The sequence below is a fragment of the Marmota flaviventris genome, chromosome 6, assembly GCF_047511675.1.
Source record: "Marmota flaviventris isolate mMarFla1 chromosome 6, mMarFla1.hap1, whole genome shotgun sequence".
NCBI classification, from domain to species: domain Eukaryota; kingdom Metazoa; phylum Chordata; class Mammalia; order Rodentia; family Sciuridae; genus Marmota; species Marmota flaviventris.
The window spans coordinates 102,908,060-102,922,114 of record NC_092503.1 but is presented as its reverse complement, the minus strand read 5'-3'; positions in this window follow the sequence as shown (position 1 = coordinate 102,922,114).

The following is a 14,055-nucleotide window of genomic DNA, read 5'->3' as shown; positions in this document are numbered from 1 at the left end:
GATCTACAGAGATGACATATGATGGTTTTCAGCGGTCTATCTCCCAGAACAGGGTGTCACCTCCCCACTGAGACTTGCTTCCCCTGTGCCTGTGCCTGATTTGGCAAAAACGGGCAACTAACCTGCAGCCTGTTCAGCTTTATGCAAACCTAGAGAATTCCTAAGGCAGGGAACAGGTTGTCAGTACCCGCACTCCTACAGCCGGAGTTGAGAAGCCCTGACCTGCACTGTTTGCAAACATAATCAGATTGAATCAGAACCACTGCAGGTCCTAACTTTATGGAGCAGCCTTGCAAAAGCACATTGGAGAGTTTTATATATTGATTAAGCACAGTAATATTAATATGATTTTTGCCTCTAGTCAACTTCTTTCTTCAGAATATTCCCAGCTGGGATTGAGAAAGTTTCTCTGATTCTAGCTGAATACTAATGCAGTAAACTTCTTGGTGACCATTTGACCTGTGTCTTTTCTTCCTTTCGCTATTCTACACCTCCCCCTTCTCCTGTTTCTCCAGAGAAAATAGCTTTCCAGGTTTCTCAGTGGGGCTCACGTGTCTCCTCAGCTCACCGCTGACGCAGTGACTGATGGTTGGCAGTGCTGCCTCCCTTGACCTCGTCAACATCAGAAACTGCTCTCAAATCTCAGTCATCTCTGACAGCCTTTGAGTAGAGAAATGAGACAGTTTCCCTGACACAAAGGCTCCTGGCCTGGGGTAAAAATTCCTTTTGAAAAAAAATTCGAAGGCTCTACAGACCACACTGCTTTCCATTCATCTTGCAGTCTGGCCCATCCATCCCCAACCCCACATTAGCTTTCAGACATGATAGCCTTTTCTATTTCTTGGAGGCTAGCCACAGCAGCTCAGATGTTTTCACATTGAAATGTCTTAGTTCACGCAGAGCCTTCAGAGCAAAGAAGAAACCTGGTCATTTTATACAATAGCACTTAATTTTGACTTTTGATTAGCAAAATAAGGGTTAATATTATTTCTTAACATAATGCCCAGTAATTCATCCAAACAATATGAAAAAAAGGAAAGAAAAGGTCAGAATTGATAGAAAGAACAAGTCTCATGGAATTAGAATGATATTTAAAGTCTTTTGAATGAAGATATAGTATGTAAATAGAAGTAATAAGTGTGGTTTGATAATTAAAGCAAATAAAAACCAGTTGACTATTGACCTTAATTTTTTTTTCTAAGCTTGGTAAGTAAACTGTCCTGATACATTGAAGCTCCATTTTCTTGATCTCAAAATGGGATAAAATTCTTATTTCCTTATGAATTCAGCCTCAGCCCATTCATGTTTAAGAATGTCATATCTTTGGGGTTATTAGACAAAAGTACAAAAAAATACAATTTGCTCCCTTTGGAGTTCTTAGTCATCAGGGTTGGCAGTCACACTGTGCAGGGGCACAAGTGGATACCTTTGAGCTACATAGAACAATAGGTGGAGAGTCATGGCTAAGAGCAGTTGCCCAGCTTGGGTTCCACTTCCCAGCATGCCTTGTACCTAGGTGGAAACATTACTAATTTTTGAAGAGGGTAAGTTTTGGGGTCAGTTATAATCACCACTTTAAGGTTTGACACATAAAAACTTCCCAGCAGATAGTTATCAACTTCAGCAAAATAAAAACACAGAATGCCCAGTTATTCAGAACTTTAAATAATTACCTAACACATACTTATTCTAGAAAGTTTTCATGCTTATCTGAAAATAAAATTTAGTGAATATCCTGTATTTTATTGGGCAACCTTACTTTCAATGCAAGGCCTTCTCTCACCTCTCTCGATGTCTTCTCCTCAGAGAGATTTTGGAAGTTCTATTAATTCTACAAAAGCCTACACCTGCTGGTCCCTGATTTGGATGTGTGAATCAGCTCCTGTTGAAGATTAGATTTTATGTAAACAAGAAATCCACTTGTAGTGTGTTAAGTCACTGAGATATCACCACTCTCTTAACTAATAAGCATGGTATCCCAAAGCAGAGAAAGTTCATTTTCTTCTCATACATTTACCAGTGGGTCTCAGAGTAGAGTTCAAAAGGGCTAAGAGACCATCTTGTCCAAGCCAAGGATTGTATTGAAAAGGAAATTGAATTCTACTCCTTGGAAATGGCTTAGCTACAGTCTATCAGCTGTTTATCACAGATGCAGGCATAGAGCCCTCTTTTTTATGTCTCCACCTGATTTTCTTCCTACCTTTCCACAATGACTTGTCTCATGTTCTCTGTTTACCAGGAAAAACAAAGAACCAATCTCATAATCACCAGTGATAGAACAAATTCTCAGATACCTCTATGCTCCTCATATGGCTTGTCATTTATGTAGAAAGATGTCTTTGATGAAAATGACTTTTGACATGTCTTAGGAAAACTGACACATATTGACAATAAATGGAGAAAATGTTGCTAGAATTCAGGACACAAGAAGTACTTTGGAGAGGAATGCATGGTAAAGATTATTGAATTCAAACATAGAAGGGGCAGAATTTAGAAGGGTTGAAAGTTTTAATTTCAGAAAACATTTCATGGAGAAGGAATGGTGAAAGTCAAGAATTCCTAGACCCCATCTCTCCCACCTATGTTGAAAACTTCCAGTTTCCTCAAATGGGAATAATCATACCACCCCCATATGAGCTTTTCAGGGTTATCTGAGGAAAGTGCTAAGGACAGGGCATGATTCAAGGAAGAACAGTTCTTCTTATTTCAGGTAATGGGATAAATGCTGAGGACTCAGAGATGAAGAGCTTTCAGTCCAGGCTGCTCTTTGTGAGCTTCATGGTTAGGTGCACGTGACCTCACTAGAGTCCTCTACATGCAACTTCATCTGTTCCTAAAAGAACAGTGAAGAATTACCTCATCTCATTGCTCAGCTCACTTCACCCTCAAATGGTGCTGCAAGGTGATCACAGTTGAGCATTATCTTATCCTTATTTAACCAAAAAGAAATTTGAGGCTCAGAGAGGTTAGATGATTTGCCTAAGGTTATAGGGAGTTAGTAGCAGAAGGCAGGACTGGAGAATAGTTCACAGCCTCCAATTTTGGCTCTTGTGATCATATGGGAACCCTGAACCAGTCTCTTCGATATGCTTTTCCTGTAAGAAGAGGGGCTTAGCTGCCACCACAAGGGGCACAGCAGGCTGGAGGCATAGGAGCCTAAGGGCTGCATCTTGCTCTTTGGCCTCTAATGAAGCTGTTGTCACATTTCCTCCCTCTTTGCCCTGCAGGAAATCACTGCAATACTGGGGGACCTCATTAAAAGAGACACTTAGCAGGAGGCAAAGTGCAGAGGAGAGAACAGGGAGAAAGGGAGCTGCTTCTTGCACCCACAATCCTTTTCTGTGGTTCCTTCCCGACAGCAGTTCCCTTGTTTACTCTCCATGCCACTCTTTCCTCCCAGCTCCCCCAATTCCACTCTTCACTAAAAATAAATCTCCGATTAGCTCCATCAGTGACTTCTGAAGGGGCACAGCAATAAATTGAATTTCCAATTTTAACCAGAGGTTGGCAAGTGGAGAACAAACTTTACAAGGGCTGCTCATCAATGCTCCTCACACTGGTGATTGTTCCCAACAATGCAGAAGAGAGGCGCCTGTGACCCTGATTCCTTGTCTTTTCTTCCTAGTGGAGTCAGATTTGCATTCTCTTCTAATCCAGTCCAACTGCCAGGGCCAAGCCCTGAGGGCTTGGATTCAGCCTGGGTTCTGTATGGTCCATGCCTGGAAGAGCTGGTGGTATAATACATGCAGGGGCCTGGGAGGCTTGACTTTAATCCCCAGCTGTGCCCTGGTATTTCTTTCTCATTAAGGGCGTCAGGGTTATCGGAGCTGGGAGAATGGTTACAGATAAGTTCTGCAATTCATTTCCCTCCACCCTTGCACAAACCTTGAATGTCTTTGTCATTTATTTATTTTTTTTCCTGAGAGCAAACTGATTATTGTTGCAATCATCACCCACCACCTGGAAGTTAGCACCCTGGATGAACTGGGACCAGGTTCACAGAATAGGAGGACTGTTGCCTAAAAATGGGGTGAGTGTATATATATATATATATATATATATATATATCAACACACACACACGTGTGTGTGTGTGTGTGTGTGTGTATGTGTTTGTAGCTAGACATACACACACACACACACACACACACACAGAGTTTCAATTGTGGGTATATCAAGTGCTACTTACCATGGCTCTCATTGACTGATTCTCAGGCACAAGACCATTGAGATTTATGAATGAAGACCTACAGAAATACCCATTTTACAGATAATAGAACTAAAAAATACTGCAGAGGAGATCTTTTTCATTTTTTCTTTTCTTTTCTTTTTTTTTCTTTATATATAGCCTCCTAAATTTAGATAATGCATTATTTATAACAGCGGAGCTTTGAAAATTTGATTAATTTTGTATTGATTGGTGAAGTGATTTTTTGAAAACTGTGGGTTGAGCTCAGTGGTAGAATATTTGCCTACCATTAGCAAAGCCCTGGATTTGATCCCTAAAACCATTAAAAAATGAAGAAAGTGAGATATATTTTCTAAGTACCACTTATGATTTCCTGAAGGGCAGAGAGAGAGGAAATGTGACAACAGCTTCATTAAAGGCCAAAGAGCAACCCCAAAGTAAAGAGTTGTCCAGCCCCAAATGTCAATAGTACCAAAATGAGCTATGTACTTGAGGATGTAAAAATGGTTTAAGACATCATATTCATGCTTAGGGACAACAAGGGTCAGTACCCCTCTTCCAAGACAGAATACTTCTGACAACATATGGAGACATTTTTGGTTGTTAGAACTTGGGGTTGGAAATACTACTGGCATCTATCTAATTGATAGAGACCAAGAAGGCTGTTAATCTCCCTACAATGCACAGTGCAATCCACAATAAAGTGTTGTCTAGCCCCAAATGTCAATAGTACCAAAATTGCAAATCATTGTTAAGAAGCTGGGAGTCTTATTAGGTGACAGGCTTCTAGATTAATATAAAACAGTTAAGTATCACTTAACTACAAGGTTACATTCTGAGAATCTCATAGTTATGTGTACATCAGAGTGTACTTCCACAAACCTCAATGACATAGTCTACTACACACTGTAAGGTATAGCTTATTGCTCCTAGGCTGCAGACTTGTACAATATTTTACTAGGCCAAATACTGTAAGAAATTGTAACAGAACAGTATTTATGTATCTAGACATATTTAGCCAAGAAAAGGTGGAATAAAAACATGGCATAAAAAATTAGAGAGTATGCTTTGAAATGTACCCTTCAGCTCCATCATGATCTATTGACCACCTTGTACACACAGTCTGTGGTTGATTGGAGCATTGCTATGTGATATATGAAGAAAGGCACAGCACATGATTTATAAAGGTTGAGAATAGAAAGTACTGGAACTTAGGGCTGATTGACCAGCCCCCACCACTCCCTCTGCCAAAAGCAGAGGAGGTTATGTTTTTTCATTTGTTTCAGTTTGGGAAGCACCTGATAATTGTATTCACGAATAACATTCCACCCAGGTCTGGAGGTCAGTGAGGATCTTTTCCCACTGTGTGGAGTTCTGGGTTATTCAGAGGACCAGGAGCCGCCTAACAATTTCAATACACTTAGTGTTTCCTCTCCCATCTTCATACAGAACCATGGAGAGTGAAATCACTAGGCTCTTGGGCTGTGAGCACAGGGTTCACAGCCCTGTATCCTTGTCTTCATCACTCACATACTGAGCAACCTCAGAAAACTGTTTCCCTACCAGAGACCTCAGTTTTTTTCAAATACTCAATGAAGTCATTGAAAAGAAAATTGTCTAGACTTCTTCCAACTTATGGGATAACGAGTAGCTTTTTTTGTTTATTTGTTTTTTTTTTCTTCAGCTGCTGATGATGCTCATGGGACTTTATGTCTCCTTTTCACAGAGCGAGTCCTACTTCACCATTCTGGCCTCCCAGGGAGATGAAGAGAAGGTGCTTCCAAGGGTCGGATTGTACTCTCCTGCAAGAAGTCCGTCCGTCTTTCCTTCCTTCCTTTCTTTTTTTCTTTATTTCTTTCTTTCAAGGATGGCAAGAGGACAGAATGAGTGTCTAAGGGGACATATCCCTTAAAGACAAGATTATCTTCCTATTCTTACACCCTGCTAAGGGCAAAATGATTTTGAAAAGGAAACTTCATTCTCTTACATATTTTTATTTAACCCCAAAGAATATTTGTAAGTATGAAGAAATAATGAAGCATAGAAGATCAGTCAAAATCTGGACAATGATCCATAGTAGAAAATGTATTCAAGAGTTTCCGGTTTTCCTACTGAGCACATTTTACCTCTCTCCTTTTGGAATTCCAGTTGCATTTGAAGTCATTATGCTATCTCATGACTTATTAGTTAAATATGCTGTCATGATACTTTCCATCACACATTTATTGCTTTAACTAGATTACTTACTCATAATGGCCAGGGTCTGTCCCTTAGATTTCCTTTGTGTGTTTCATGGAATCTATGCCAGGACTTGGCACATAGAAGACATCATTCAACAAACAGTTAAGTGGCTACAACTTCATTTCAATAAGGATCTTCCCTTGATAGGCTAGCTGAAAAATATCATCACATTTCTTTTCAGTGACTTTTATTTTTGAACACCAATTGCTATTACAAAACACTGGATCAGTGTCACTTGTGTTTGTATAATTTGGATCTATTATGATAGCACTTAGCTTGCTTGGGCCCTGGGCAGGTTTCTCAACATTGGCACTATAGAACTTTTGGTATAAATTGGCACTTCTGCAATACATCTTTGTTGTAATATGTTTGCATCTGGAATGTTCCCCAAAGGCTCACATCACAAATGCAGTAATGTTCAGAGATGGGACTTTGGAGAAGCAATTGGATCCTAAGGGTTCTGACCTCATCAGTGGATTATGATGTTGATAGCTGAATGGACTACTGGAGGTAAACCTGCATATAGGGCACAGTAGAAGGAAGTAGGTCACTGAGGTTTGCCCCTGAAGGGTATTTTTTGTCTCTAACCCCTTTCTTTCATGGTCTGCTTCCTGGCTGCCAAGGGCTGAGCAGCCTTCCTCAGCCACGCCCTCCTGACATTAAGTTCTGCTTTGCCTCAGGCCCAAAACAATGGAGCTGATCAACCAGGGACTGAAAACTCTAAAACCATGAGCCAAGGTAAACTTATTTTCCTTTCAGTTGTTCTTGTCAGGTGTTTTGGTCACTGACAAAAATCTGACTATCACAGTAGGGTTCTGCCCTGTGCATTATAAGATGTTGAGCAACATCCCTACCCCCCAACCCCTCACCCTGCCCAGATACTAACAGTACCACCTAAAATCGTAACAAACAAAAATATCTCTAGATAACCATGTGGGACACAGATCTTCACCATTTGTGGAGTGTGTGGACCTAGAAGAAAACACCATAAGACTATCCATAAAGCATTTATCATTTTGTGATCATCATCTAATTCTTGAAAGTTCCATTATACAATGACATTTCATATATTTCTTCAAAATGCCTCAAATTTACTCTTACATTTATTCATTCCCCAAATACTTATTGAAAATACACTCCCACCCCCCCACCCCCCCGCATGTATTGTGGACAAATTCATGATGACAAAAATATAGTTCTAGATATGAAAGAGGCACATAATCTAACAGTGAAGATAAGACATGGGTCAAATGTAAGTTAATAGAAAATGATTCCTTCTCTAAACAGGTCTACTTGAAAAGGTGTTATCTAGACCGCTGGAAGTCTATGGACATTTTGCTATTCGTGAAGAGAGAGGAACTTAAAGCAAACATATCACTAAGCACACTTTTTAGACCATGTATTTATTTATTTTTATAATAAAGTTTTATCAATCACCTTGATTCAGATTCTGGTGCAGACTCCTTATTTTATTGCAGACTGGAAACAACATATTCGAGGACCAGCTCTTTCATGGGATTACTAAAAGAAATTTATAAGAAAAAAAGTCCTGCACTTCTCATAGTGTTTCATCTCTAAATTTTATTAGAGGATGCAAAAAGACAAAAATATAAAGAGATATGCCTATTTAAAAGTGCCTCATCTATCATTTCTGACTACATACTTGCTGGGAGCCATTAGCCAAGTAGGTATGACAATTTCCTTGCCAGCGTACCCCATGTTGCAGTGACATTGAATGTAGGTGACCTTGCTCAAGGACCAGGGCGGATTAGGGTGTTCCCGGTTTAGGATAATCGGGTTTAGGGCTTCCAGGTTTAAGATTATTCCTGCTGGGAATAGGGCGTATCCTGCTGCCTGAGTTCCCCTTGAGTTCTCATGGGATTCAGACAGTATATTTTGGGAGATAGAAGCCCAGTGGAGGTGGATTTGGGCAGAGAACGTGGATTTCCCCAGAACGTGATTGTAGACGGCTGGTGTGAGTTCGGGAATAAAGAGTTGCTGTTTGAATCTACAAGCTGTGTGGTGGCTCGTGATTTTGTGCCCAGCCAGACTGCGGCATTTGTGCCCAGCCAGACTGCTGCACATACTTACAATATATCTTGTTTCTGCTCACAGTTCATTGGTGAGATTGAGTTGTGTACCATCACAAGAAAGTTTGTCAAGAAAGTAGAAGAGAACATGAACATCATTGAGAACTAGGTGTATCTGTCATGGAAATTGCTAGGCAAGCATTTCAGAAAAACAGAATAATGAATACAAAAGAATTTGATGGAGCATTCAAGGAGAAATAGGATAGAAGCATTAGTTATCTGAAGAAGAGAGTGCATAAGGTAAGTTGTAGGATGCGTAACTGAAGTGTCTTGCATAAATTACAGTGACATTTTTGGTCTGATGGAAAATTGTTGGGCACTGTTGATCTTTTAAAGTTTTCTCAAATCTTGAATTGTTAAATAAGACTTCCTGATTATAAAACTAAATGCACAGAATAGAAAATTTGTACATTATGGAAATTACATAAACCAAAGCCCTTGTATTTTTATTATTCAGAAAAAAACCCACTATTTATATTTTATTGCATTTCCTTTTTATCCTCTTAGTGTTATATGTATGCAGACACCATCTATGCTTTTAGAGAAAACAAAATTGGGCTCATAGTTTTAAGAATGGTTTTGCATTCTTCTTTTATGTGCTTCTAGTATGAGTAAGAACAAAGCCTGAGGAATCAAATTCTTTGGGTTTATATGACCACTTCCCACTTCCCACTGGGTAATGCTGGACAAATAACTTTGCCTCAAGACTTCTGTTTGTGTGGCAATTATTGTGAGGATAAAATGAGATAGATACATAAAGGAATTAGGTGCATTTACATGATAGGAACACAAAAATGTTACATATTAATTACAGTGTGAGCATTTTTCTTTGTCATTTCTATTTTTCAACCACACCAGAGATTCTTATTGTACATATTTAGTCAACGTACTCTATGAGGGATTTAGGTTTTTTTTTTTTAATGTGTGTGACTGGCATAGATGTATGTTTATATAAATTTAAATATTTCCTGTATAAATATATTGGTGCATAAGTCTTGTATGTTTGTTTCCATAAGATAAAATGGAAAAATCACTAGGTAATTAGGGTATTTTAAACATCTTGGCACATATTGCTGAATTACATCCACACTCCCAATTGCTGTGCCATTAATATTTTCACTAATATTGTGAGAATTTCAGCCTTCCTTATTTTTACTGATATATACTGACTATTTATATCCCCTCCTGGCAACATGTGTATGTTGAAGTCCTAATCCAATGTGATGTAGTAGGAGGTAGGCCCTCAGGTGAATTAGGTCATGGAGTTGCAGCCCTCATAAAAGGGATTAGTGCCCTTATAAGGAGAGACAGGAGAGCTTACTCTTACTTACTCTGATTTTTTCTCATGGGGGGACACGGCAAGAATGTAGCCATCTGCAAACCAGAAAGAAGGTCCTCACCAAGCATTAGATTTACTGGCATCTCAATCTTAGACTTCCTGACCTTCAAAACTATGAGAAGTAAATATTTGTTGTTTAAGCTACCCAGTTTCTGTGTTTTGTTGCAGTAGCCTCAACTGACTAAGTATTTAATATTAATACTCACCAACCCCAGTATTAATATTAAACACACACATACATATATACACTCAAACACACAATTAATTATCTACTTGGAAGGTAAAAATGATGATAACTAATTTCATAGAAACTTGGGATTGTGGCAAACCAATAAGTGTGTTTAAAGTAAGTATACCTGGTTTTTTTAAAATGTCAGTCAGACTTTTCAATGGTATGTACATTTTAAAAGACAGCTACCTAGATTAGGTAAGATTGCTTTATCTAAAGTAAATTAAAATAAAGAAATTTGGATGGTCATTTGAAGATATATTTTGGGATCTCTAGTAATATTACATGCTAACCATCTGAAATTTATTCCTTCTATCTAAACCTCATTTCACGTGCCAGACTCTATCTAGAGCACTAAGTTTTAGAGAATTGTATGCTCAGAGCTGAGATGAGCTTGACTAGAGATTGCAGACAAATAAATCTCTCCCATTATAAATCACACCAAAATATTTGTTTCCAAAGGAGGAGATAATCTAAAGTGGCTGTTTAAGGCCAGTCTTGGTATTGCCTACCAATTCATGACCATTACATTACATTTCAGAACCATTTGAAAACACAAAGATTTCATTTCCTTCCAATTCCACATAACCAGGGAAGGTTTATATCCCCATTCAGGATTTGTGGATACAGTAATGGTAGGAGGTTTCTGAATACTAGAACTACTTCCCATCAATGCAACAAGTGGTTTCATTTACTTCCTGGGTATGATCCAATAATGCAATTCAGGCCGGTTGCAAATTCCTCTTGGCAATTCCTATTAGGATTGCCAAACTGAAAACCAGGTGTTACCCATAAATTCCTATAAATTACTGACACATCCGACTCCCTTCATCAGAGAAATGTTAGAGATCCAATAACAGTGAATTTTACTCATGATATCTTCAAATAATAAAACATGACCACACATTTACCTAAGATCAATATAATAACAGTATGTCTCTCTAAAACATAAATAATCCTGTTAAAAGAGAATCACTCAATTTGTCTACAAAAGTACTTGGAATATATTTCACTTAACTGACTTTAAAAAAAAATGAATATTTTCTGAAAGACCAGTTTGACATCATAGAATTGCAATGGATTCCAAGAATCAGCAATATTTGATTATGATATGAGAATATATAAAAAGTATTATATCCAGGGCCATAACAATTAGCCATTATTATTATTGTTATTCATTAACTGTATTTTTTTAAAATATTTTAGGGGCTGGGGTTGTGACTCAGTGGTAAAGCACTCACTGAGCATTTGTGAGGCACTGGGTTCAATTCTCAGCACCACAAAAAAATAAATAAAATGAAGGTATTGTGTCCAACTACAACTAAAAAAATACTAAAAATATATATTTTAGTGTTAGGCTTCAGGAAAAGTTTAGAATAAGGGGAAAAGAAAAAAAGAAGAGAAAGTATAGACTAAGGGACTGACAGGGGTTAAGGTGGAGAAAAGGATTAAGAAATTAAGAAGAAATGAAGGGAAGGATGAGTAGAAAGACAAAAAGAAAAAGGTTCAAGAATTTACCCTGACCTTGAATTAGAAATGGAATGTTTTTGTACATAACTCTTCCTGTCCAACCCCCCTAAGGTATGTTCCTCCAAGTCATAGATGCTGTCTGAGGGGGTACTGTTTGCTGAAAAGAACATTCCAAGTTCTGTGGTAATCAGAGTGTACAGAGCAGGGAAAGGAGTTATCTACCTTCACTGCAGGAGTTCTCAGGAGAAGTCATTTGTCTTTTTTCAAATGGCCGTAAATAACACTATGCTCCAGGTGTTTAAAGACCCTGAAACAATTACCTTTTATTTTCTCCCAAACTCTAATCACTGGGTATTCTCAATTTGAAATGACTTTTAGCTTAGTGTGTCCATTTTTTAAAAATCACTCCCATTTTAAATTAATAATGAGTCTTGTAGTAGATATGATGTTATGGGCAAAAAAAAAAAAAATAAATAAAGTCTGGCACTTGCTTTAAAAAAAACAGGGGATTTAGTGGAGTACATAATAATTCAGTAGGAATAGTTTAGTAGGCACAGTTTAGTAGGCACATTATATTCAAGGTTTTGCAAGCTCTATTAAGAGGGTTTTAAAGAAAGAAAAAAAAAATGGAGTGAGTTCTTCATGTTTTCTGAACACAAACACATTGACTGGGTTTGTTCATTTTCCTAATAGATTATATATAAATGACTCTTGCTCAGTCATGACAAGAAAATAGAAACAGAAAATACTTAAGTAATGACATGACTATACCAATCAAATCTCACCAATCAGAAACCAAAACATTATGCCTGAGAAGTCACTCTCCTTCACTTTAATCACCTATCAGAAAGTCTGCACCATTCTTCTACCAAAATGTGCCCAACATTTGTCTGCCATACTGAACATTGTCCAGCCTACCTCCATCTGAATAAAGCCTATTGTACTGCTAAAACCTTCTTATTGGCCTCTGTAACCTCCAATCAGTTCCCCTTATGGCCGCCAGAATGATCTTTTGAAAATATTAAACTGAATCTTATTTTTAAGTTTATATTTACTGTTACTTGTACTTGAAATAACATTTCACTCCTTTTTAGGATTAAGACCTAAATCTTTAAAATGACAGCAAAGTCCTGCCTAATCAAGTATTTTCCTCTCTTCCCAGCCCTATTTCTGTCATTCTATATCTTAAACATTAAATCCTCAGAGGTTATTTCCGTCCCCTGTTTCTTTTGCAGCACATCTTATATGGCAATTATGCGTGCATGCCTGCATGTCTTATCACTGAATTATTTCCAGTTTTTTTTAAAAACTATGAATAGTGCTTCTATTAAAACTTGTTAGATTTTTTTTTTTTTTTTTTTTTTTTTGTGGATGTGAGCTTTCATTTCTCTAGGATAAATACCCAAGAATGTGATCGCCACATCATGTGGTGAGTATATATTCAATTTTATAAGAAACTGCCAAACTATTTTCCAGATTGGTTGCTCCATTCTGTATTTCCACACAGACATGTGAGATATCTATTTGCTTGCTACATCCTTGTCAGCACGAGATTCAGTATATTTTATTTTTTGCATACTAATAGGTATACTACTACTGTTTGAATTTTACAAACATCAGACCAAGGTGTTGAGAAACATGTCCAAGGTCATACAAGTGATTGACCAAGGGTCTAGGTGCTATTCACTCTGTGTTGTTGAATGATTACTTACATGTTAGCTACCTTTGAAGGGCAAACAGGACTAGTTTACAGAACTTAATTAATTTACTTAATTAATAACTTAGTTAATGAATGAATCAAATTCTATGTATGATTTAATACTGAAGGGTAATTATTCATGACTTCAGCTTTCATACTTGTATTATAGGCCAGCATATTATCCTTGAGTTAACATGGGTTCCACCTTCTATTGTTACTTACTTGTACTCCTCTTTCATTTGCTTATGTTTTCATTTAAATTTTTTTAAATATTTATTTTTTAGTTGTAGTTGGACACAATACCTTTATTTTATGTATTTATTTTTATATGGTGCTGAGGATCAAACCCAGGGCCTCACACATGCTAGGAATGCACTATACCGCTAAGCCACAACCCCAGCCCTCATTTAAATTTTATTGCAGTCTTATTGTAGAGTCAATATTAAACTACAAACATTAGAGTCAAATAAATTTCTTCTCAAGCTTTCAAAATGTTTTTTCCAATGCTTCCTTGGCATAAAATAGTTTATACATTAATGCACTTATAAATAAATGCATTTATAAATTAATGCATTTATAATTTGCTATTTATTTTGTATCTGAATTTAACTGTTATTTTTTGCAACATTTTTTCTCCTTCTGGAAAGTCACAAGGGAGTTACATAGACTTTTAATTAATTTTATATTTTTAAAGGTCTAAAGATATAGATATCATAAACCAGAGATACTAATATTTATCTTTACATGTTCACATTTATAGATAGCTAGGTGTTGGTTACTTTAGTGCACTCATTAGAAA